General features: G+C 37.6%; 1 protein-coding gene across 1 annotated transcript in view; it reads left to right on the forward strand.

The window, feature by feature from the left end:
* CDK14 (cyclin dependent kinase 14) overlaps positions 1–27,680 on the forward strand; it is a 534,565-nt gene that overhangs the window by 147,066 nt on the left and 359,819 nt on the right. The gene's annotated exons all lie outside the window — the stretch shown is intronic.

Consider the following 27,680-nt stretch of genomic DNA (forward strand, 5'->3'; position numbering starts at 1 on the left):
CTCCATCTTTCAGAGGTCACATAATTAAGCAAACTGCCAACTCTTTCTTCCTGTCTTCTTTGGTGTCACGCTGCATATATTTCCACAGAGCAAAACAACGCTTCTCTCCTTTGTCCTCTTTCCCTCCGTGTTCTCTTTTGGGGTCAGGGCACAGATCTGGATTCTTAAAAAGCTATACGTTTCTGATAGGCCCCTATACGATTCTGATAGGCCTCCTTCCTCTTCCTTATTGAATAAGAGCACGGATTTGGGGGCATGTAGCTTGTAGAAACTTTTAATACTCTTTCTGAAATAACTACAGGAAACACAAGCCTCGTTTTACCTTAATAACAATGCCAAATAGTGTTACAGAATTTTTTTCTAAACTATCCTTGTTTTTGTCTCCCTTGTAAGTCATTATAAAAGATAGGAAATTCTAACTACTCAGCAGTAATTGCATTACTAAGTAATTAAAGAGATATAGAAGACAGCTCTCTGAAGGATCATTCTAAACACATAATTGGAAATTTTGACTATGTGGTTATTTAGGTACTCTTTGGCTTTTCTGGAATGTAGTCTTATACCTTTGTTCATAGTTTTCAAGTTAAGATGAAGCAGTATTCCTGATAAAGGAAGATATGTAAGGAAACTCAGAAATGCCGTAAATAAAAAATTGAGTATTAATTTTGAGATCTTAGACATTTGCAAAAAAAAGAACCCTTTAAAAACTTGAATAGAAAAAAATATAATTGGGAATGAAAAAAAGAACAAAAGCTAGAGGGCTTCACTATGTTGCTCAAGCATTATGAAAAGTCACGGGAATGGCCTAAATGGTGAGTTAATTTCAATAGTGGTTGTGTCCAAGTTTTTTTATTTACTGTATAAAAATTACTTGCACTTCTAATGTTAATAAGGTGAAGATAACTACACTGGATTAAGCAATTATTTTATATAAAATATGGTATAGTCATTGTCTCATTTACTCCTCACAACACTCTATAACAGGGGTCCCCAATCCCCAGGCCGGGAACTGCTACCCTCCGCGGCCTGTTTGGAACAGGGCCACACGGCAGGAGGTGAGCGGCCAGCAGGTGAGCGAAGTTTCATCTGCGGCCTCCCATCGCTCCCATAACCACCTGAATCATACACACCCCCTCCACACCCTACCCCCTCAATCCGTGGAAAAATTGTCTTCCACGAAACTGGTCCCTGGTGCCAAAAAGATTAGGGACGGCTGCTGTATAAGATAGGCACCATTTTAATATTATTATTGTCTCCTCTGGACCAGGCATCTTGGTTCTTAGAGAAATTGTCACTTGTCCAAGTGTGTACAGGTTGTTAATGACAGAACTTGTCTTGGCTCATGTCTCTCTGGTTTGAGGTCATCTTTTCCTAACCATTGTACATACTGCTTCCACAGGATAAGACCTTCTTGGAAAGACTTTCTCCTTGTTGAGCATTCCAGATGGTTCTACCAGATGCTCTGACTTGTTTTAACCATGGATCAAACAGAAGCAAACATACTATTTCATTATAAGGAAATAAACCAATCACTTTGAAATGCCTTTCCACCAAAGATATACTCAGCTGATTTCCAAATGCAAGATAACACTATTAAATGTTTAACTTTAAGATTTATGACAAAATCTTGAGAGATGGTTGAAACATTCTCTGTTTATTATGCCCAAATAAAAGAAAGACTGCCTTTGAAGTACCTGCAATCTTTGAGAAGGATAGTTCTGGACAGTTAATACTTTTCATTCCAGCAGGTCTCAATGTATCTTGTCAGCTTTTCTCAAGCAGTTTAAAGCTTGCTGGTTACATGTACTATTTAATTTCCTCCAGCTGGAGATAAAAGGCATTGACCACTCACCTGCTTTAGGAGATGACAGGCTGCCTGTGCTTATTTGCTTTGTGATGGCAAGGTCAGGCCAAAGAACAACAGTTATGTGCCATCTAGCAACTTTTGAGAGCTGAATTTGGTGTGTCTCTTGAAGCACTACATAATTTAAAGAATCAACTGAATGTTGGGATCCCTGTTCCAGTATTCCTCACCACTCTCCCATAGCTGTCTGCATCCCTGCTTCCATCTTTAAACATTATCTTTAGCATCTTCCCCAAGAGCAGCTATCATTATCTTGCAACAAAGTTGCCTGGCATTTGTAGAGATACAACTGATACTGGGTTGGTGAGCATTTTATATATATGTGTATTGATTTACAGGTGTCAAGTTTGGATTTTGCCATAAACCTTGTTGCATTAGTTTGCTAGGACTGCTAAAACGAATACCATAGACTGGGTGGCTTAAACAACAGAAATTTATCATCTCATCGTTCTAAGGCTAGATGTAAGATCAGGGTGTTGGCAGAGTTGGTTCCTTTCTGAGAGTTGGTCCTGTAAGGGAGAATCTGTTCCACACCTCTCTCCTAGCATCTGCGGTGTGCTGGCAGTCTTTGGCATTCCTGGCTTGTAGATGCATCACCCTCATGTCTGCCTTCATGTTCACATGGCATTCTCTCTCAGCGTGTTTGTCTCCACATCCAAATTTCCCCTTTTTATAAGAACGCTAGTCATTTTGGATTAGGGCCCACTGTAATGACCTCATTTTAGCTTGATTACTTCTGTAAAGTCCCTGTTTCCAAATAAGGTCACATTCTGAGATTTTAAGGGGTTAGAACTTCAGCATATCTTTTTGGAGGGTACAGTTCAGTCCATAACACACATGAATTTCAAACCCCATCAATTTGGCATTGTGTTCATGACACCGTTTTTCTTCATCTCCTATTTATGGTATATGTAAGTCATCTTTTACTTCATGGTTGAAATAATATAAGCAAAGGATGTCTCCCCCCTCATCAAAAGATTTGTGTAATTGTTGACTTTGATACAGTTGCTATTAGCTATTGTTTAGAAACCTGAGAAGACACAGAAAGGTTTTTTATTACTCTTGAATTCTCTTGAGTTTCTTATTCCTGTAGGGTTACATAGGTTGGGGAGAAGCTGACTGAGATTCGTATACTGTATAGGCCCCTTCGTAATGAGCTTGCCTCTGAAGAATGTGGCTGGTTAACTGCAACCAAATCAACATACTACATTCACAAATAAGTTTTCTTATTTAAAAACAAAAGCTTTGAACTTTCCACAGTTTTATATTTGAGTAGAGATTTGTTTTGTTTCGTTTTGTTTTGAAACCAGTGTTCTCCAGCTTCTTAATATTTCTTTGTGCGTGTGCGTGTTTATATTTGGGGAGGGGAGGCAGTTTATCATCACTCTTGCTACCAATCTTTATCCTGGCTTGATTTCCTGATTATTCTTTTCCAAATTCCTGTAGTATTTCACTAAAAAATCATGCACTGTATAATACTCCACATTTTATTTTATTTTTTGTTTTGTAATCGCTCTTTTTTCTTTAAAGCTTTTTATTGGAATATAAATGCTTTACACTGTTGTGTCAGTTTTTGCTGTACAACAAAGTGAATCAGCTGTATTTATACATCTATCCCCATATCCCCTCCCTCCTGTGACTCCTTCCCTCCCTCCCTATCCCAATACTCTGCATTTTAAAACATGTGGCATTTACAAATGTCTTTAGTTTAGCCCCTTGAAATCGTTTCCCAAGGATGTTTGTATCAATACATTGAGACTCGCTAATATTTTTTGAGCTTATTTACTAATGATAACTGTTTGTTATGTGGTTTTTATGCCCTTTCTATGCTGTAGGTGAAAAAGAGGGAACTTAGATACAGATTCTGCCCTCAGGAAACTTAACAGTCATGAAGGGAGTTGGTGCATATACATAAAAAACTCTATATAAGTTAGAAGGTAGTGTATTCTATATAAGATAGAATGCAGTGAGAGAGGGCCAGGTAAAATGCTGTGGGATTTCAAAAAGAAGGAAGTGAGGATGAGGTTGACTAAAGTATTTTAAATGTGTGCTCTCCAGTGGTGACTGATTGAATTCACAGCCTCACGTGCTTTTAAATTAAACCTCCCTCATAACTGTGTATATTTGTAGGACTCCTTGGGAGAGTTCCCTTTTGGATCTTGGTCCTCTAAGCACATAGAATCAAATTTTCACTCTTTGTTGCCAGACTCTTCACAAAATCTGTTAAAGCCTGAGGGCCTTAAAGTGAAAGCAAACTGATTTATTTGAATTATTGTACAGATGTTGATAAAAGCAAAAGTGTTATGTTTGAGTGTTACAGGGGGATCGGCATTAAGCGATACAATTTGGAAGGGTTGGTGGATTGCTTATGTGCGAGCAGTCACGAACGGCCTGGCTGTTGTAGGTGAGAGCAATGGGCACCAGCCTCCTCAGCTCCCAGACTTGGAGTGTGATGGGACCGCTGTGTCCCTTGGTGCGTGGGACCTGCTGGTGGAGCGCGCCCAAGTCCCCCCGGATGCCTGAGTCCTCCTGGGTTCACACCCTGCCACGAGTGGGGAGAAACTGTAAACCTTTACTCTTGCCTGGGACAGGCTCCAGACGCCTCTTTTTTTCCTTCCTGCTTTATCTAAGGGGGATGTGAGGATGTAACTTTTGATTTTCTCATACTTCGTGTCATTTATAGAAAAAAAAAACTTTGTTCTTCGTTCCATCTCTGGAATAAGAATCTTGGACTTAGTCTAAGTCATCCCGCAGATGACCCTGATTTCTGGTCATTTTTTTCTGCTTATCTTCAGTTTCTGTTGAGATGAAGATGCCAAAACCTTACTCCTGCGGGAGCCCGCTAAACAGAGAAGCCTGCCCACACTGGTTTGTGCCAGCTGTAAATTGTTATCTCAGAGGTCAATAAGAACAGTGGAGGAATTCGCTCACTTTATGTAACACGAGATTTATGTGATTGAAAATGCCAATCTTCTTTTAGCATTTCATTCTGCCAATTTGTGCTGAATAATTGAACTTGAATTCAACGACCTCATAAATTGAAAGACTATGCCAAACCAAGACTGAAATATACTAAATGCATTTCAGAGCTCTTCAAAGCCCCAGGAGAAATAGGGGGAAGAAGTACTGTTAATTAAAACAAGCAGCAGCAAGAAGCAAGGCAGCGACAGTTAACCACCTTTTCAGAATGTGTGAGATTAAAGAGGTGGCTCTTACTGCTGGCCCTGAAGGTCAGCTCCACTGAAGCAGTGTCAGGAGGAGTCTGAAGAATTCTAAAAGCCAGAAATCCCCAGGTGGAAAACACTGGACTCCTGGTTCACTGAAGTTTCAGTCTTGAGTGTTGATACCTGGACTGTCATGCTGACCTTCAGCATCCTGACAGGTTATCTACCCGCAGACGGGAACTCTGTACAAAAGAAAGGCAAATCTAATTACATTTACGGGCTCTGCTGTGCTTTCTGTTTCTCATTAGGTCTGCTCTGATTTCTTTTAGACTTTGGGTCCATAGGCGTATTATCACAGCTCACTTCAAAGATCAAGCCTGTAACCACACTATTAGTCACAGGATATGAAAATGGCATCATACTATGATAATACAATCAGTGTCAGCTTTGTAATTTAATGCACAAAATACGGCATTACAGCATACAAGAGAAACTGGATTAAAAAAAAAAACCCTAATGAAGTGAATGGAGTTTGCACCATGTGATTTTCAGATCTGGTGCTCTCCTTGTGTACAGATGAAAGTTGAAAATGTAGCGTTTTATCCTTACCTAGTCCAAGGAGGATAGTAGCCCACCCACCAACATCTGCTAATTTTATTTTCAAAAACCTTAAAGCTTATTCAAATTGCAGATTCAGCCCTGACTTCCTTCAGAGGAAGCATGCAAGGCATTAGAAGCTAGTTCATGGGTACAGCTGGTTCCATTTAGCTTGCAGCAGATAAACAAACAATACCTAATCTTTTTGACAAAAGTGACAATGAGGATATTGTTTAAGCAAGAAGCATGATTTCAATTATTAGACCAAATTGTGCCAGAATAACTTTCCTATTAGACAGTGTTTTAATGTTGGCCTCTGTCAGCCATTTTTATTATCAGGGTTCTTTGATCGTTTGATTGGGAGACCCTCAAAACAATCAGTGCTGTTTCCTATCTTCAGAGTTGTAGTCCAGCTAGTGAAAATGGAGGCATTCTTTGGATAGTGGAGGAATTTTTTGAAAGAGTGTAGGAATTTCCAGTTGTCATAATGTCAGGGCTCCTAGAATCTCTTTCCCATAGCTCAGTTTAAGTGGTTTTTGAGGAGGACTGGGAGAAGGACATGAGGATAAGACTGGCTTCAGTTTAAAGCAAACCCACCTTCCTGAGTTGCTTCAGTATCACTGTCGTCCTTTTAGTTTAAACCAGGATATATTTGCTGATATCTGGAGACATTTTTGGTTTCATAACTCAGGGAGCAGCAGTGGTGTTACTGGCATGTAGAGGCCAGGGATATTGTGAAATATCGTACAAATGAACAGGACAGTCTTCTGCAACAAAGAATTGTTTGGTCCAAAGTGTCAGTGGTGCCAAAGTCGAGAAGCCCTGATCTAAACAGGGAATGCATAGAGGCATTGCCCATTTAAAAGAGCTCTTTCCGCTGGAGACAGTTAACTAAGCCCGTACTGTGTTTGGTGTACTGGGCAGGCAATGGATATGTAACGGTGGACAAAACTGAGTTTCTCTTTCCACGGAGCCTGTCATCTAGTAGGGAAGGCAATAATTACTCAAGTCAGCAGATGCATATGTAATGTTAAATTGCATAATGGAAAAGAGCTATGAGAAATAATTAAGATAGAAAGTGGCAGGTTATACATTTTATGTGAGGGAGAGGGGTGGGCAGTGGACAGTGGAAGCCTTGCTGATGAGGGGACATTTACACTTAGTTCTGAAGGAGGCGATGTGACCAACCAGGTAAAGAGCAGGGACAAGACTGTTTCAGACCAGACCCCGAGAAGACCTTGGTGTTTTCTACAGACTTGGAGAGCCCCACGTGACTGGGAGTTCAGGGGAGATTGGTATGAATTGAGTTTTGAAAAGTTGGCGAGACCTTGAGGATCATCTTAGGAATGTTCTGCTTACAGATTACTGCAAGATGAACCACCCCAAAGTTTAGAGAGTTCAGACAACAACTATCATTTTATTTTGCTCATGAACCTGCTATTGGGAAAGAGCTGGACAGGAAAAGTTTGTTTTTGCTCCATGTGGTATCACTTTGCACAGCTGGACTGGGATATGAGGGGTCCATATATGATTCACTAAAAAGATATAAAATGGAATCATATAAAATGCTCAGTTAAAATCAAAGGGGGCAGAAAAAGAAGAAGGAAAAGGACACATATAATGAAAACGGTTATAAACAGGATAGATATTAATACACATATGAAAATCATTTAGAATGTAATTGGTCTTAAATACACCAATTGAAAGACAGAGATTTTCAAAGTGGATAAAAAACAAGACCCAACTATATGTTGTTTACCAAAAACCCACCTTAAGTATAAAGACTCAGGTTAAAAGTAAAGTGATAGAGAAAAATATACCATGCTAACTCTAATGAAAAGAAAGCTGGAGTTAGCTATTTTAATTTCAGACTGAACAAACACTTCTGATGATTCAGAAGACCATCTGGAATAAAGAGGGGCATTCCGTAATGATAGAGAGGTCAGTTTCCTAGAAAGACACAACAATTCTTAATGTGTATGTAGCAAACAATAAAATGTCAAAATACATAGGGCAAAAACTGATACAGCTGAAAGGATGAATAGGTAAGTCCACTAACGTAGATGGAGACTTCAGCACCCCTCTGTCAGTAAGCAATAGATCAAGCAGGCAGGAAGATCAGTAAGGCCTGGATGACCCAAACAACACCAAGATACAGAAAGTGGAAGCTGCCTATATTTTAAGAGCTGTGTCCAGAACTGGCACAGTGTCAGTTTCACCTACTTTATTAATCAAGTATTCAAAGAGACCAGATTCAAGGGGAGGGGACACAGACTGTACCTCTCAGTGAAGAACGTCAAAGAATCTTTGGGCCATGTTTTAATACCTCACAATACAGTTTGGATTTCATTTTAATCTGGAATTAAACTTTTGCTCTTACCTTTGCACAGAGCTCTTTCACTTTTCTGACCACATACTCATTGACTACTTCTTGGATGAACCTCCCTCTTTTACATAATATTCCCAAGAAGGATAAAGATCCAGTTTGGTATAAGGTGCTTTGTATAGAGGGGGACCTTATGTACTGGTTTGCTTGGGACAGTCCTGGTTTATGCTTGTTGTCTTTGTGTAATTATTGATAGTGCTCCTTTTTTGCTAATTCAGTGTTTTTACTATTCAGTGTCTCCATTTGGATGATAAAATATATGATCACCTTCCTTATATAGTGCTTTATTCCTCTAGAACTTGATAAAACATTTTGGCAAAAACTAAAATTTAATTAAAGTATTTTACTATGGAATCCAATCGAGTATTTAGAAACATTAATTGCAGTGAACCTTTGGGAGATTTTCTGAATTGTTTGTGAATATCATTGAACCTCTAATGAAGATTTGTCAATTAATTTAAAAATTTCATGGCCAATTAATGAGTTTTAGGTACAGCACATGCTCTTGGACAGCAAGGTATGGAGACTAGACTTCAGGAATTTTGTGAAATAGCAACTGGTCAGTCTGAAATTCAAATGACTTACCTAGATCCCTTACTACTCATGACGTAAATAATAGGCTCAGAGTAGTTCAAGGTAGCAGAAATATTGAAAATTTGAAACATGAATTAATGAGTAAGCTAGGGCTTGAGTGAAATCAGGAACTTTTAGAGCCCAAAGCTATTAGGGTGTAGTGTTAGTGAGTTTTAGTCAAATGCTTGCAGTCTGTTTAGCACTGATGCATACAGAAGGAGTATACTGTACCATTTGGAGCAATTATAATAATGGAGAGATGGCACGTACTTGAAAGTTTAGGACTACAAATTGCATAGAGTAATCAAGTGCAAAATTGGATTGTATACACTGTTGATTTGGGGTGATTTTTAAGGAATATGAGATCTGATAGGCCAGGATCAAAAAGGAAGTCTTTGGAAAAAAGGAGTGGGGTTTGATCTGATTCTTTCCCTAAGTATGCTTGGGTTGCCCCTGAAGTTCAGCTTCAGGCCCTTGTTTATTGTCCCATAATAGTGAACTGGAGAGTGATATCTAAGCTTTGTCACTAAAATCTGAAAATGGAAAAGATAATACAAACTCAGTGGCTTTTATCAAGAAAAATATCTGAGCTCAGCAAATCTCAGACAGGAAATTATTTTAAAGATTTCAGGCATGAGACATTTTTCATCCTTAATGGTTGATTCCAAGCAAATATGTGCTCTCTTCCTTCTGCGGTTCAAGGAAACAGTTATATATTTCCCTGTAGAAACAAATTCTTTGAAAATTTAAAAGATAATTCTGTCTCTAGTTCAAAATGGTCTCCTTGGGATTGCTGTGTTTTTCACTATCTCTATTTTCAGGGATTTAAATCAATAATCCTACAGAACCACCAGTACTGACTGAGCTGAGGGAAAATTGTAAACACTAGGAATTTTGGTTAACAGTTGAAAGCCCTGTTGTAACTCAGCTGAGAATAAGATAGATGTCATTCCCAATTGGCCTGATGGGTGAGACAAGAGAGTGAGTTCTGAAGAAGCTTAGCAGGCAGCACAGGTACTGACAGACAAAAAAGCCCCTGAGGAGGCAGGAAAGGAACCAAAGGCTTTTGTTGTGTGTCTGATGAAACTGCTTAGAAGGAAGAGGGAAATGGAGATACTGGGAAACTAAGTAAATGTTACAAACGGGGCCTGTTGGGGATCCCAAAGGAAGCTGAATTCCTAATGAGAAGGCAATGGACTAGGTTAAACAGAGTGACACATTTTTTTCCCCACTTTATGTCCTGGGAAACTTTCAAGGTTAAGCTCTGGAGAGTTGAGTGCACCTGGGAGACTGCCCAAAGTAAAGCACGGAGGATGATGAAATTAAAATAGAATATATCTCATCTCTGAGTGAAATAGAAGAGGTGAAATAATAGAACACCAATAGAGTTGAACAAAGGAAGAACCAAAGAATGTAAGAGGGATTGGCTAGAGGGAGCACAAGAAAACCAGCAGAGCCCCAAGGAAGGAAGGGAGTTGGGAAAAAGTGTGGATGATGGTGTGAGATATTCAGCAAAGGCAAATCAGATGAGTCCTGAAAAGAACCCATTAAATTTGCAATTAGGAAGCATTTTCTTAAGTATGTGTAGGGGACTAGTGGGCCTGGAGACCTAATTGCTTTGGGTCAAGAGAGAAGGGGGAGAAAATGGAGGCTGAAATGCCATCTGTTCTTTTGAGGAGTGAGACAGGGGAGGACAGAAGAAGAAAGGGCCAAAGTGTTTCTGTTGTTTTGGTTTTAAACTAAATGGGAAGAAATTGAGTACATATGTCGATTATAACAAGGGAGTCAGTTTTTACTCTCTCTTTTTAGGGAGAGAGAAAATGATTAAGGAAACACATGGAATGTGTCCTGGATGGAGATAGTTGCGGCGCTTTCTTTTCTCTGTCACTTGAACTTTATTCCTATGTCCCTGATAATTGGTCTCCCCCTTTCTTGTTCTGATAATATGTAAAGCCGAAATCGTTGTTTTACTTGCCAGCTTCATTTTATTTAGGACTTAGACCTGTGAGAACATTATCCTTCTTAAATATCTCTTCTCTTTTTATTGGTGTTCTTTAAAAATTCAAACACATCATTGAACTTTCTGTATAGCACATTGGTTTCTCTTCTTGGCCAATTTTCCTTCATTGATACTAGTTGTAATTTTAAAATAACATTATTTATGTGAAACTTTTATCTCTCTTGGTGCTTTCTCTTGGTCATTAGGGTCATGAAATAAAGCTGATATTTACTGGATACTGGGTGAAGCTTGATTTTCTCACCTATGAAAATAGGGCTGATAATAGAATTGGTTTCACACAGCTGTGAAGAATATCTATGAATGAATACCTTTGGAGCATTTAGAACTGTGTCTCACATGTTCAGTGAATGCCAGCTATTACTTTTTCTGTTGTTTCTCTTAACAATTCTAGAAAAATTTTGAAATGAGAATATTTCCCTCATTTTACAGATGTAGAAACTGAGGCCCGTAAAGTTTGAGTAACTTGCTGGCAATCACACAACCAAGGGGCAGAGCCAGGATTTAGACCCCGTCAGTCCAACTCCAGGGCTGAGTTTTTAATTTTTATCTCCTTTTATTTTTTTTGGGGGGGGGGAGTGGGATTTTAAAATCTGCTTTCTTAAAATCTATACTTACTTTACCCCTTCGTTAGTGATAAACTCTAGGGATACATAGACATTTTTTCCCGGTGGTTCTCATATCTTTCCTCTGTGCCAGTATTGTAATTTCTCTTAGGTTATTTATCATTCGTATTCTCCGCTATTCTTAACTCCACAGTAGTATCATAGTTATTTTTGCCCTTAGTTCACCCGAGTGATTTGTGGCTTTCCATATAGTAGGTGCCTGCATGAAATAGAACACTCACTGCTCCCCTTCCCTTTTCTATTGGATAAATTTATTTTGGACAAGGTTTCCACTCCATTGCTGTCTTTTCATTGTGGACCTCAGCCCAAGCCTTGATGGCACCCATTTCTCTTACTACTTTTTTTATTCTGTTCGTATGGCAAACGTAACTCCTGATCTGCCAGCACCTTTACAATCCTTTTATCCTTCTCATAAATAATGAAAGAACTAATATTATAGTAAGAATTGTACCTTAACAAAATAAAATTCTTTCAGATAGGTTTTTGAGTAAATCAGAAACTCAGTACCCTTGAGCCCCCACCCAAAGTACACTCCCAGCACCAGCTGTGAATGTAGTTAAGCATTCAACATTAAATTAAGAGGAGAAAGTGATTCTCTCTGTAGAGACAGTCAGTAGCTACTTAATAATCAGCTTGTATAGTTTTATTTCCCTTTCTACTTGTCAAAATCTTTCCCTTGTATTATATATATTCATATACCATATGAATTTACAGATGCTAATATATGTGTGTATATGGAAAAGAAATACAGAGAGGTGTCAGTGATTGTCTTTGAAAGTTGGAGAAAGTAGAGTTGACAGGTTGAAAGATGGGTGTAAGTTATACCCCTGAGTAGTAACATTGCTGCACTAAAAACTTGGATGTCTCAACTTCTCATCTGTCACTTTCTTACTTTACTTTAGAGTTGGAGTCATTCCATGTATCCAAAATGAGCAAATCTCCCTGTTTTTTCATGTCTCCTATATAATTTGGTCATATTTTCTCCTTAGACACTCAAAATGAGTAAGCTGTGAGCATAATGATGGGATGCCTACCTGATACGTGATTCATCATGTGCCCTCACTTTCTAAAGTTCATAATCTGAGTCCAGCTGACTAGTTAGTGGTCTGGATTTTTAAGATCATGGTCAAAAAGAAGAAAAAATTTTCTTTAAATATTTGTGTATTTAAAAACAAAGAAGCAAGAAAAGGCAGTCCTATGTGTTATAACCAGACCAAATTGTTTATCTACCATGGACACAGGACATTAGTTTTCTAGTGTCCATTTTTACTGTAATTTTCATATAGCTACATTCTATTTTTTAAACAAGAAAAGAGTATAAATCTTAGAAAGGAGGAAAACAGTAGACAATTACTCAGTGAAAAAATATCTGCAGATCTCTGACAGAAAGATTTAGGTATATGTATTTAATTTACCCAATTTATAGATATACTATTTTTTAAACTCATTTTAAGGGTAACATATTACACTAGCTAAAGTCTCTTTTATTTTCTGGGCTAGGATTTGTAAATAAGGTGCTGTTATGGACGAGTTCCTCAATTGGATGACTACTGATGATTTCCCATCTGCTTCAGTTGGAAAAGAGTCATGGCAGTTGCATTCATCCTTCATTTTAGGTGAAAATCCAGCAAATGTTTAATTGTGTTTGAGTGTATGTTGCCCCTGAAGTCAGGGACTTTACTCCTCTAACACTCATCTTGAACTTAAATGAAAATCATATCAGAAAGCTTTCTGTAAGGACTGAGAAGATTGATACACACAAAGGAGAGACATTTGGGAAAGCTGTGTTTGGGGATTTCTTAGTTATAGAAATTGTTCTGTCAGGGAGAGCTGATGTAATCTGTCCTATCTGTAGCTGTTACTGGTTTAGTCCTTGTTTGAGATAGTTGACTTCATTCATTCATACAGTATTATTGAAGCCAGACTCCATGAAAGCCATAAAACATAGTTTATCCTCAAAGTGGCTAAATCATGTCATCTCACTGAGTAGAAATTAGGTTTCTTATTAGAACTAGATTTGGTGGCCGAGCCTTAACATTACATGAATAGCCGTTTAAGACCGTGTCAGCTTTCCTTACTTTGTAGCACTAAACCTAGTAAAAGAAATTGCTCTGTAGGAAAAGATGCTAACGTCCTGTTTGACGTGATAAACACACGTTATTGCTTGGAAAGCCTGGAAGTGGCATAGTTGGATTTAACAAACTATGTATTCAGCTTTCTTTGTCATTACAATAAAGATTTTCTACCAAATATTTTATAGTTATATATCTATATATAACTGCAGTATTTAAATCCTGGAAAATTATTGATTTCTAGTGTGTTTTAATTATATTTATAAATATATTAATTTTATAGTCTATTTTAATCTGTATTTATATCGTGGAGGTATAGTTAGTAGACTTATAAGCTCAGTTAGTTTACCTTTGTTGGTTAGGAATCAAAATGTGTATTTACCTTCAAAAGAACATAGTTCACATATTAGCTTTTGCTTCATTCAAAGCTCTACCCTAAAAAATGTAGGCAAGTATTGAAAATATTGGTGTCCAACAAGATCAAATATCTAATTACTTTGCTGGATCAATTTTGTAGTGAACCTGGCACTGAAATCCCTGTCGAGTCTGCTTTTCTTTGCTTATGTCCTACTGCTTCCCTAGTTTCTACTCTCTGTACTTTAAATGTGCCTCCTCTGACCCCTTCTGCATCTCTGTTTATGATAGATCCCTCTATATAAGTGGCTTGCCTCCCATTTTTACATGTCCACATCCTATCCCATCTTCAGGTCCCACTCATATTATGAAACTTTCCTGGCTTCTGATAAGATACTCTCTTTGAATAAATTTCAATTATCCTCCTCTAAGCCCTCTTCTTGACTAGGCCCTGACTTTGCCACCCCAACCCCACCTCACCCCTGTCCTTGCCAGGCTTGCATAGCCCAGTTTTAGCAAGAATCCTGCTAAGTCAATTTAGAGAAAATGCCCCCATCCTTGATATCTGATGGCTCTGGCCTATCCTCAGCAGGAATCTTGTTAGATCTGCTTAGCAAGAATCTCCCCCTACCCATGATGTCTCCTCTTCATAATTTTCCATCCACCAGTGATCCCCTAATCTGCTCTTTGGCTATAAATCCCCATTTGTTCTTGTATTCAGAGTTGAGCCCTATCTCTCCACTGTTGCAATAGTCTTGAATAAAATCTTACTGTTTTACCAAATGTCAGAATATTTTTTTCTTCCTTTCTATAATTCAGTTACTCCCTTGCTTGATGTCTCCTTTGCCTCCTCTTGTGTATGTAACATATTCTCATATGTATATAACTTATGCTTCAGCACCTGTTACAGTGCTATTACTAGATGCTTAACAAACATTAACTATGTAATGATTGGGGAAAATGTTTCGGAATGCTCTCATCAGGCTCATAGTTAAAGTATGAGAAGAGACTTTGACATATGGCCCTTGGGAGTAGAGATTTGTAGTTGGAATATATGAGGTTCTATCTTCAGCTACACATTGGAGTATCATGGGTCTCAGTTCCTCTGAGTCTAAGATTATGCATCTGGGTTCATAGAGTAAAATCTGCTAGAATGTCTATCCTGGAGATGATTTGAGTAGTTGTTTTCTGTCACTGGGTTGGAGCACTTCCAGAAGACTGAATTCTAGCCAGGCCAACTCAGAGGAACTGTGCCCCCATAGGTCCTGCCCTCTCCCCTGCCATGGCTGTCAGGCCCGTATACTGTCCCCTCATTCAGGCCTCTGTTGCTTGGCTAGCAGGGTTGCTTTCACCAATAAATCAAAATACAAGAGTCATGAGATTTTATGAAATAAAAGAAGTCCTGGGGCTATTTTCCTTAAAAGGAAAATGTGAGCTTGTTTGAACCTGAGGCTTCCTGGGTTCTTATTTCAGCCCATCCAGGAAAAGGATATATTGTTAAACCACAACAAAAAAGTAGATGACCCAATATGGTAGGATACCATTTATAAAAATCTACACATAGGAAAAAACGTCTAGAAGGTACATGCACATGTTGAATTTATCACTGAATAGTGGGATTATTGTTGATGTAAAAAATTTTCACCTATTCAGTGATAAGCATGCATTACTTTTATGATTAGGGTAAGACTTATTAATGTCATTCTAAAATATATTGATTTGTTTTGTTTCATAAAACATTATTAGAAAACACAAAGAATAATGACATTGCTTTGAGAGTAAGTGATTTGATCGCAAGTGTCTGGTGTAAGCAGAGTGCCTCTTTTGAATGAAGGGGGATTATGAGGGTATGGACCACATACCTTTCTTCTGTAGTTCACACTTTAATTATTGCTACTTCACAGAGAATTTATGAATATGGGCTGTGAAGTCCAATCTTCTAGGTCCAAATTGTGGACCTACTGCTTCTAGCTGTGTGAACTGTGCCTCAGTTTCTTTATAATGCAGATAACCATAGTGTCTACCATACAGAGGTGCTGTAGTGATTAAATTAGTATAAATAAAGTCCTAGTCCCAGGCCTGCCACACTGTAGGTACTTTAACAACAGGGCTACTTAACATGTGTGCTATTTTTGAGTTAAAGACAGCTATCTTGATTTTAAACTTATTGGCTGTATATAAAGTCATTTTATTCCAAATCAGACTGACTAATTTGTACTCTGGCTCTATTGCTAGGGTTTGGAAGTAATACTAGCATAGATCTTATCATACCAATTATATATAACTTTTATAAAGGTCTTTATGTAATCAGCTCTTTACTAATATATGGGTTAATATAAATGCTGATCTTCAGCATGTGTAGGTTGATTGCTTTCAACTTTGTAGTTAATTGAATCATTTTTTAGTTTGACACTCTGCTTGCCTATAAAGCAGTCCACTTTAGTGTCACTTTTATTTTTGGAGTAGTCTCTTAGATTTAGGTAATTCATGAAGCTACAGAATTTTTCTCCAATCCTTTTTGTCATGAAAGACAAATCTAACTAGATGCATTTGGCTTTGCTTGATATTATTTTAAAGTTTCATTTAAAAGGTATTTAACAATGACATATTCTATAATTATGAAAGTAATATATTGTATTTGGAGCAAATTAAAATCACTCATAATCCTTTTGACTTGATATAAATCCGCTATCCTTTAACCAAGCTGCTGTGTATTTATAATAATTTTCTTTTTTGATTCTTCATGGGCCATTGCAGCCAAACCAAAAAAAGAAAACACTAGCTTGCTGTCCTGTTTATAACATAAACTGGAGGGGTGTGTGTGTGTGTGTGTGTGTGTGTGTGTGTGTGTGTGTGTGAGTGTGCGCGCGCACGTGCATCTTTGTTAGAATGAGAGAATGGGTTGAGAATAGTCTGAACTCTGAATACCCCTGCCTTAATGGCTCTCCTGGGCTGCCTTAATTGTTTTATCCTGCTGTTCCAAACTTCATTTAATTTTGTAAGGCTGTGTTTGAATGGAAAAGCAAGGTCTCTGTGGTTAACATTACTTGTCAATGAGTATTTGGGGACTCCTCAAAGTCTCTTGGTGAGTCAGTGACGTGCTTTTTGGTGCATCTCATTTAACTTCTTTGAAGATGCTTTTTTCCTGAGATTGGAAGCTTGACCTCTCTCTTATGATGCTAAATATGTATATCTCTACTAGAGAAAGGGGAATATTTACGACTCTGGTAGAGAAATGGGAACATCATGCTTTAAACATACCTTTGAACCAAGAAGCTTGAAATGCTATAAGGTTGAGCATTGGACTTCATCCTCTTTTCTTTAATCACAGTTCATGTAATGACTCACTGTGATTGTGATGCTGTAGACTTTTGAAAAAGAAAGTTATGAATTATTTTTAATTTTAGATGTAGTATAAGATATAGAATATAAGAATTAGCCAGAAAATAATAAGTAATCCAAGATAGGGAAAAATGATAATATCATCAAGTGTATCCATTTCTTTTCTGCTTTTCTGAAGCATTTTCTATGGGGAAAAAAAAGCTGCTGAAGATAAAAAGCTATTTGAAGTGGCAGTTTGACCTCAGAAGAAGAAAATTTGATTTCTCTAGAAATGTAAAATGCAGCCTTTCCAAAGACCTCGGTAATATGTTTCCCCAGACAAGTGTTCTTGAAAGTGGAACTAGAGAAAAACAAAGCAAAAAAACCCCCTCCTACTTCTTTTTTTTCTTTACTTTCAGACTATCCCTTAATTCCTAGATTTCAGTGCATATGAATGCATAGGGATGTATGTTTAGGGATATGAATTGTATGTTACGGATGAAAACTTATAGAACTAATTAATACAGTAAGCTTCAAATCTCACTATGTGTGAAAAATAAATCTCGTAAAAACTCCTCATGATAAACTACATTTTACTTACTTTTTTATGAAACCCTCCCATCTCATCAAATAAACACGGCTCTCGTCTAATAATTTTAGGAGTAGTGTAACCAGCTACTTTTACATCTATGGGTGTCCTGGGCATCTTTTCAATGCTTCCTGTCTTTTCTGGATAAGTTAACAGTTATTCCATTCCTTGTCTTTGATATCTTTGTTTTACTTTTTTTTTTTTTTTAAAGAAACTTAGCTTTGTTTATTATGCATTTTAGTTGCTTAATACTGTCTTATTTCTTCTTTGTCTGGTAATCTCCTCAAGGGCTGTATGCATCTGACTTTTTGCTCTCTCCAGAATGGTTCCTCATAACTGGAGGTATTCCAGAAGAATACCAAGATGTATACAATCCGTTGCCCTAAAACTCCGGAATGTTAATGTATCAACATGGATGATAAAAGTCTCTCAAATGCAAACAAACCTCAGACCAGATAACCACAATACAGTCCAGCTCAGTGAGGGAAGGAGAGGAAGCATCAGTAACTCGGGAAAAGCTCAGGTTTGAAGTTTGCACACTAAAGATGCTATTGGGGTGGAAACAAGTGCAAATTATTCACCTGTTTTGCTTACATTATTGCTACCAACAAGAGTTTGCTTTAAGCACCAAAGTGCAAAGCAAGCATAGGAGTGAATCAAATTATTCAAATATCTTAGGAAGTCTGATAGTACTATGGTTTTGTAAGGAATTCTGATTTAAGACCTGAGGTGACTGTTTCACAGACTTTTAAAGAAATTGGGGGTTGAGATTGTCTCATCATTGTTAGTCATCTTTGAGGAGCTATGAAAAATTGGAGAGACGTTAGTAGCCTTGATGTCCATATGTTCACAGAAGATGGAGATGGTGTGACCTCTTCCTTTTTCATTCCCCCTCCTCTAATGGAAAATTTTAGGACTTAGCAAAAGCTTGCAACTAGGACTGTAAGGGCACTCAAAATAGTTGAAAATTTTGAATGTTTACTGAGTAAAAGGTGACTTCAAGTGTTGACCACACAAAGGAAGAGAGGCAATGAGATGGTGATGTCGGAACCTGAAGGCTTATTTAACGTAGTGGTTCTCAACCTTGGTTACACTTTACCATCACCCAGGATGTTTTAAAAAAAAACATGGATGCTGGGACCCCATACTACACCAATTAAATCAGAGGTAGGGCCAGGCATTGGTATGTTTTAAAGCTTTCCAGTTGATTTTAAAATGCAGCCAGGGGTGAGAACCTGTACCTTTGTTTCCTGTGCAGCCGCAGAGGCTGGTGCCAACCCGCTCCAGGCCTTGCCTGGTACACGCAAGGCAGCAGCCAAAGCGGCCGTCCCTACTCCACCTGCTTCCAAGAGGCTGTCAGGATGGAGTCTTCTCTGCCTCACTCCACTGTTTACCACAGGCATGGTGTAAAACTCCCTAATTATCTGTTGTCTCTCAGACCTCACCCCCGTATTTCTCACTATGTCTCCTACTCTGTCCCTTCCCCCTGTCTTTCAGGCTCTTTTTATGTTGTCTGGGTCTAGATCTAGATCTAGAACATCATTTTCTGATTAACAAATGCTTGCATATGTTTGACTTCTGTCTGAGTGTTTTCTTCCCTCCTGATTTAACAGAAAACTGGCTCTCTCTTGAAGTTATTGCTTCCCTTGAAGTCCTCCAAATGACTCATAATGTTTTACGTCTAGCCTAAATTTTTTTTTTAAATGTCTAGACCAAGATCCTCCCAAATAGGACTCTTTATTCTCTACGTCTCCTCTTCTTTAGTTTCCTTGAGTCAGTACACATACCTCCATGCACGCAGACACTAAAGTCAGGACATTTGGGTTTTTGCCCTTTACCACTTGCCCTATGCCCAATCCAGTTTGTCCCAGCAGAATGTTGATTCTGTCTCCAGAATATTGTTTTTCTTTTTCCCATTGCTCTTACCAATACCCTGGTTCTTTTTGACCACCATCTTTCCCCTGGACCACTGTAGTAGCTGCCTGACCGCTCTCCCTGCTCCCACTGCTGTGCTCCCTCAGGCTCTTCTCCAAACCATAGTGAGGGAGCTGCAGACATAATTTAATCATATTATCTCCTTCCTTAAGATTCCTCAGTGGTTTTTTTTTTTTTAAATCAGTCCTTTCTGTGGCCCTTCAGGACCTCCGTGATCTGGCTCTCCTGTCCCTCTCTGCACGTCCCCCTCTCCTACCCAGTGCTGGCCAGCAAGTTCCAGCCACTCTTTCTTTCTTATAGTTTTGTTTAACACATTGTGTTCTCTGCCTCTGGGCTTTTGTACAGGTCTTCCATCTGCCTAGAATGTTCTTTGCTTACTCTTCCATATTTCTCATTTCAGCTTAAATGTCACATTTTCAGAGAACCCTTCCCTGTCTAATCTAAAATAGGTTCAGGTGTACAGCAAAGTTATTCAGTTATACACACATATATATTCTTTCTCAGATTCTTCTCCATTATAGGTTATTATAAGATACTGAATATAGTTCCCTGTGTTATACAGCAGGTCCTTGTTTATTTTGTATATAGTAGCATGTATATGTTAATCACAAATTCCTCATTTATCCTGACCCACCCCCTCCTTCCCCTTTGGTAACCAGAAGTGTGTTTTCTATGTTCTGTGAGTCTATTTCTGTTTTATAATAAGTTCATTTGTATCATTAAAATAGATTCTTTATCTTTTTTATGGCATGCTATGATTTTCCTTCATCGCATTTATCTGAATTTGTGTTGGGTGTGTTTTTTAATTTTTAAAGAACTATAATGGAAAATTAATAGAGATCATAGTTTTGATAACCCCCCATTGATCCCATCACCCAGTTTCCAACATTGACAACCTAAGTCTAATCTTGTTTCGTCTGTATTCATTCCTCCCAATTATTTGGAAACAAACCTCAAACATCATATTATTTCATTGTGTATTTTTTTCTTTAAAAGATAAGGACTCTATTTAAAAATACCTAACCACAATACCATTATCACATGTAAAAAATTTAACAGTTTCTTTATCATCAAATATATAGTCAGTGTTAAACTTTTTTTGGAATCAAAATTGGGTCCATACATTGCAATTAATTTCCCAATAGTTGACATTTCTCTCTTTTAATTGATGGTTTCTCCCCTCCTTTTTTTTCTTAAAATTCATTTGTTGAAGAAACATGTTCATTTTCCTATAGTTTCCTTTAGTCTGGATTTTTCTGATTATATTCAACGGTGTTGTTTAACTTGTTCCCTTATCTCCTTAAAATCAGTAGTTAGATTTAGACGTGGTGAGATTCAGGCTGGATTGATTCCATTGAGGGGGATGAGCGCTTCCATCAGGAGGCACATAATATCTGATAGCTTCATTTTGTGACTTTAGCAGCCGTTAATGGTGATATTCAAATTCTATCATTCCCTCTTCATTTGTTACGTGCATGATGCTTAAATTGTCCCATCATTGACAAGTGAGTGCCTCCTGCCTCCCTTTGATGTGTGTCAGCCATTTTCGTAGTTACGTTTCACATCTGTCTCCTCCGTGAAACATAAGTGCAGGGACCACGTCTGGGTTGTGTATTCTTTATCCCAAGCACAGAATCACAGTCTTTCAATTAGTAGTTGTTGAATAGGAGGCAGGATATTAAAACTTAATTAAGTGCAGGGCTGTCTTGTGGAAGAGCATTTAGTTTAGTCTTTGTGCACTTAGAATTCGAATCAGAGAGTGGAAGTTACAGGAAGCAAATTTTGGTTCAGCATAAAGAAGGACTAAATAATTGGGCTGTTGTAGGGGAGTTGAGTTCCACCAGAGTCTTTTGAGGGGGCTACTGTTTTCCAGGGAGTGGGAGGACAAAGATAGACAGTCGGTCCAGTCAGGCTCTTTTTGTCTCTTCAGGAGCTTGAATGATCACTGAGGCTATTTCTGTATACTCAGAAGGTAGTGAGACTCTCAGGTCCTTTGTTGACAGATTTTATGTTTGGAAAGTGCAAGTTTTAAATTATTGAGATGTAATTATTTTATTGTTTCTCCCAGGAACAATATATGTTCCTCTAACTATGTTTCAAAGTATCATGAGTTTTTACATCCAATAAAATGTCGTTATCAATGTTTTGTCAAATGTACAAACTCATAATAATTGTTGGTTGAGCACACCCTTTTTCTCATTGCATTCAATCTTCAGACTTTTTGCATTGTTAGCCCCATCCTGAAAAACAGTCATTATGCTGTTCCAGAAATAGCATTAGTCTTCTTCCTCTTCTCTCTGTATTATTTTGATGAAGATTAGGGTGAGGTGTAATTACTGACAACGTACCTTGAAATTCTAAATTAACTTTTCCAGAATAAACGGTAGTAGATGATACTTGTAGAGTATTCCAGAATATCAAAGGTTAAATAGTATTGAGATGATTTCGCATTTACGCCTGTATAAAAATTGAATTTAGATGGGGATAGCAAGGCCATGAATGCTTGGTTAAGCTCTTAGTTTTTGAAGTGTGTATGTGATACGGTATAGTCAGCATTTTAACTAGTGCCTTAAAAGGGAATTAATGAAAGAAGCACTAATATTAAAACCTTTAAACTATTTTAATGACTTTGCCAAAAATTTATATTAAGCTCAAAATACTGTCCTTGACACCCTCCGCCTTGCCATTGTGACTCCCTCAGTAGTATCTCTTTCCTTCTCTTGCTTCTAAACCAATATAGTAAGGAAACAAAAGCATTGTATCTCCCTGTATTCAGTACTATTTTCCATAGCAGTTTCTCTTGAGACAAAATCATAATGGAAGAGAGAGGCATGATATATTAAATTTACCAGAGTATATTAAATTTCTTTTAGGTGTATTGCCTTAATTTCCTTTATATCCTCTAGACATAATTTCTTCTAGGTGTTAGCACATGAACACGATTTTCAAAGATGACCTAGATAATATTTTTTATTGTGTTTTATTGTACTAAGTTATCTGATGAATTTCAGGTAACGAACGTGATGAGGATTGTCCGTAATTTTCCTTGAGCGTCATCTTTTGAGTCTGGAAAATTTACCCTTAGTGAGGAGAGTTTTTTATAGGGTTCACAAAATAAATGAACAAATGCATGAAAAAATGAATAGGCTGTGCTCCTTATTCAAAACTTCTCCATCTTGCTTCCCCCACACAGGATAATTTTATTATTTACAAACTTAGGGCACACAGATCTGTGGACGGAGTTTCTGAAGTTGGTGGAGATTTGGATTTGTGGTTAGAACCAGTTTGAAAGCTGGATCCACTCCAGTGTGGCTCTGTTGGGACACCCAGTGTCCTCCGTCTCTGCGTGTGTGGCTGGCTCTGTGCTTGGACAGTCCCCTGGCTCTTCCTCCTGATGCACTTGACAGCTCTTCCCATGTGACAGGCAGACTAAAGCAGTGTCACTCGTCTTTGGGCCTGAAGTGAGCTTCACAGTGAGGCCAAGCTGCGAAAGGCAGTTGTTGAAAGAATTAGAAAATAGTAAAGAATCTCTGAAATTAAAACAGCTCCCTAGATAGCTTAGAACAACTAGACAGAAACCTGGCAATATCTCCAATAGAAAGTTCTGTAGTAATATTCACATAATTGAAAGCACGTCTTTTGCTATGTTATTTACCTGAATTAATGTCTCCATTGCCAATCAAGTCTTGATTACCTTCTATTCATTAGCCTCTGATTTAATTAATAAGGCTTGTTAAAGAGGAATCTTCAGAGTTTTGCTGTAAACAGCTCTAATTTATTGATTCAATATGAATTTTGTAATTATTCTAAAGAACTTAAATCGATGTTTGAAGTATGTGTTTTGAATATTTAATAAGATAGTTTAAACCACATAAAGTAATTATTAGATATGCACCAAAGGCAGAACACTAGAAAATTTGTAATGTTATTTTTTCAAAAGATACCTTTTCCAAAAGTGGAGCCAGTGACTTAACATTTTTACTAGACTTTAGAACGGAGGGATCCAGTAGTTGGTGAGTGTCTAGACACATGGAGAAAAACTATCAATAATTAAGAAAAGAGAGAGTCACAATGACTCTTAGGTTAAAGAGCAATTTGATAATCAATATGGTTCTTAATGGGAAACCAATGAAGCAGTTGGAGAAGAGAGACATACTGATTTGTGGTCTGGGCTCAGATTATTAAAGATAAGTGAGGGTTTTGAAACCTATCTTTTGGGTGAAAAAGGTTAATTAACAAAGCATTCTATAAATTCTAAAACCTTAAGGAAATGAAAACTTTCTATATCTACATGGATCATCAGCAGTGAAGAGACCGTACCTTTAATTTGAAACAAGAAAACAAACATGAAAGAAGATATTGAAATCCTTTTATAAATTTTGTATTTTTGAAATTATTGAAAGTAGTAATTTTATACTTTATTCTTGAGATATCTTGCAGGTATAAGGAAAGAACTATTAGTATATTATTAACATTATAAGTATTCATTCAATAAAATATTTTGAGAGTCTACTCTGTGCCAGACAGTTTTAGGCATTGGGCATGTAACAGTTAACAAAACAGAAAAAAGTTCCTTTGCTCATGGAGTTAATAGTCTAGTATAAATTTTAAGGAATTTTTTTAGTTTCTTATGATGTAATACATAGAATCTCAACGTCTTTAACTGCTGTGATTATCATAATTATAAGAAATTGATAGTTGGAGATTTAACTCATAGAGAATTATGCTTTAGAATCAGGTATCTGTGGACCTGGATCTTGTACTTTTATGCAGTTTATCATAGTAAATATGTTCAAACTTTTTTTCACCACAAACATAATGCACACTAGTCTACGAGATTGCTTAAAGGTGTTCCTTCTCTAGTTGCATTTAAAGCATGAGTGCTGGTTCAGTTAAAGGCTCTTCTCCTTTCAGTGTATTACAGGGGAATCATAGTTTCATGGTCTCAGAGTGTGTTTTAAGTAGATAGCCTTCCAAAACCACAAATTCCCTGTATTCCAGAGTTCAGTTCATGGTATATGTAAGCCAGTAATCTCAAGGGAAATGCAAAAGCTTTGTGGGAAGGAGGTTGTGTGTGTTTTTATGGGTGAGGGGAGAATATCTCTAAGTGAAGGGAAAATTCCAAGCAGTTTCTGGAATCAGTTCCTACCTCCTCAGGGAGCCAGTGATGAGCTCAACTGGGCTGAGAAAATCTGTGCAGATGTCAGTACTGACTGCATCCCAGCCCCAAGCCCTGCCAGACGCCTCCCTTAGTCATAAAGGACAAAGTGACAAGCGCAAGGTACAGTCTCCAGTTGAACCCCACGTGAATATTAATTTTTTGCTTGCACCTGGGTACCTAGAGCATAAGCAGCATTAGAAAAAATCAAGGTGATGTACTCAGGAGAGGAGAGTTGCAGAGCAGAAAAGCAGTATGCCTGTCCTCCCAGCTGAAATACAAGGGAAAATAAACACGACTCCTAACCTTGAGGAGATGGTGCACTGTGGAGCCTTATAACCAGATGTCCTTTGATTACTGTAACCAGTAATGTATTTCAACAATCAGTTTGATGAGGGATGCCAGTAGGATGGTTGGGCTGTGGTAAATCCCTTGACCTTTCAAATTTTGTGTCTGTGGCAGTTGTTGATGTTGTTGTTTAAATCAAGAAAAGACCAATTGGATGCAGTTCTTTAAAAAGAGACATTCAAATTCTTTATTTCAGACTCAGGCACTGGATTCTCTGGGCTACATGAGTTCTCCTTTGCTGATTTCATAGCCTCTAAAGATTTTTGGTTGCAAAGAAACCCTTTTTCATCTATTAGATTGGCAAAATCAATGGTTGGTAACATAGTATATATCGGTAAAAGGGGAACAGGCGCTCCTATTTGCTATACGTAGTATAAATTGGTACAACCTATGTGTACGATAGTTTCTCAGTGTTCATCAGAGTTAGAATTTTTAGAAATACACATTATGTTTTGATTTTGCATTTCTGCTTTTAGGAATTTGTCTTACAGATGTATTTTTACATGGATGAAATTATGTCCAAGAATATTTATTTTATTTTACTTTTTTACTTTATTTTATTTTATTAAGAAGTTTTATTGAGATATAATTGACATACAATAAACTGCATATATTTAAAGTGTACAATTTGATATATTTTTTCCTATTAGTAATGTATATATGGCAATCTCAATTTCCCAATTCATCCCACCCCAGACCCCACTTTCCTCAATTGGTGTCCATATGTTTGTTCTGTGTCTTTATTTCTGCCTTGCAAACTGGCTTATCTGTACCATTTTTCTAGATTCCACATATATGCATTGCACTATACAATTTTTGTTTTTCTCTTTCTGACTTACTTCACTCTGTATGACAGTCTCTAGGTCCATCCATGTCTCAAAAATGTCCCTGTTTTGTTCCTTTTTACAGCTGAGTAATAGTCCATTGTATATATGTGCCACATCTTCTTTATCTGTTCATCTGTTAATGGACATTTAGGTTGCTTCCATGACCTGGCTGTTGTAAATAGTGCTGCAATGAACATTGGGGTGCATGTGTCTTTTTTTTTTTTTTTTAATTTTTATTGGAGTATACTTGCTTTACAATGTTGTGTTAGTTTCTGCTGTACAGCGAAGTGAGTCAGTTATGTGTATATATATATTCACTCTTTTTTAGATTTCCTTCCCATTTAGGTCACCACAGAGCATTGAGTAGAGTTCCCTGTGCTATACAGTAGGTCTGTATTAGTTATCTATTTTATACATAGTAGTGTATATGTATCAACCCCAATCTCCCAAGTTGTCCCACCCCTGCTTCCCCCATTAGTAACCTGTTTGTCCTCTACATCTGTGACTCTATTTCTGCTTTGCAAATAAGTTTATCTGTACCATTTTTCTATATTCCACACATAAGACATATTATACGATATATGTTGAGAAAGGATTTCTTCAATTCTCTTTTATCCGTTGGCATACCAAAAGCCAGGTGTGGCTGACTAAACCATAGAGTTTTATATTCAGAAGGAAGGAGAGAGTGGCGTCTGCTCCTTCCAGCCCTGGAGGATTGTGGGACACAGGCTGCAGAAGGCCGAGTTAGTGGTGAGATGTATGGGTCCCAAGTCACTTCTCCTGGCAGAGACCCAGAGAGCATGTGTCTTTTTGAATTATGGTTTTCTCTGAGTCTATGCCCAGTGGTGGGATTGCTGGGTCATATGGTAATTCTGTTTTTAGTTTTTTAAGGAACCTCCATACCGTTCTCCATAGTGGCTGTATCAATTTACATTCCCACCAACAGTGCAAGAGGGTTCCCTTTTCCACACCCTCTCCAGCACTTATTGTTTGTAGATTTTCTGATGATGCCCATTCTAACCGGTGTGAGGTGATACCTCACTGTAGTTTTGATTTGCATTTCTCCAATGATGAGTGATGTTGAGCAGCTTTTCATGTGCCTCTTGGCCATCTGTATGTCTTCTTTAGAGAAGTGCCTATTTAGATCTTCTGCCCATTTTTTGATTGGGTTGTTTGTTTTTTGATATTGAGCTGGATGAACTGTTTATATATTTTGGAGATTAATCCTTTGTTGGTTCATTTGCAAATATTTTCTCCCGTTGTCTTTTCGTCTTGTTTATGGTTTCCTTTGCTGTGCAAAAGCCTTTGTTTCATTAGGTCCCACTTATTTATTTTTGTTTTTATTTCCATTACTGTACAAGGTGGGTCAAAAAAGATCTTGCTGTGATTTATGTCAAAGAGTGTTCTTCCTATGTTTTCCTCCAGGAGTTTTATAATGTCTGGCCTTACATTTAGGTCTTTAATCCATTTTGAGTTTATTTTTGTGTATGGTGTTAGGAAGGGTTCTAATTTCATTCTTTTACATATAACTGTCCAGTTTTCGCAGCACTACTTATTGAAGAGGCTGCCTTTTCTCCATTGTATATCCTTGCCTCCTTTGTCATAGATTAGTTGACCATAGTTTATCTCTGGGCTTTCTATCCTGTTCCATTGATCTATATTTCTGTTTTTTTGCCAGTATGTTGTCTTGATTACTGTAGCTTTGTAGTATAGTCTGAGGTCAGGGAGTCTGATTCCAAGAACATTTATTATATCATTATTTTATGGCCCCAAATTGGGAACCTGCTAAATGCCTATCAATAGAGGACTGAGATTAAATTGAACATACTACACTCGTAGAAAGGAACAC

Source organism: Hippopotamus amphibius, chromosome 4 (assembly GCF_030028045.1).
Source record: "Hippopotamus amphibius kiboko isolate mHipAmp2 chromosome 4, mHipAmp2.hap2, whole genome shotgun sequence".
NCBI classification, from domain to species: Eukaryota; Metazoa; Chordata; class Mammalia; order Artiodactyla; family Hippopotamidae; genus Hippopotamus; species Hippopotamus amphibius.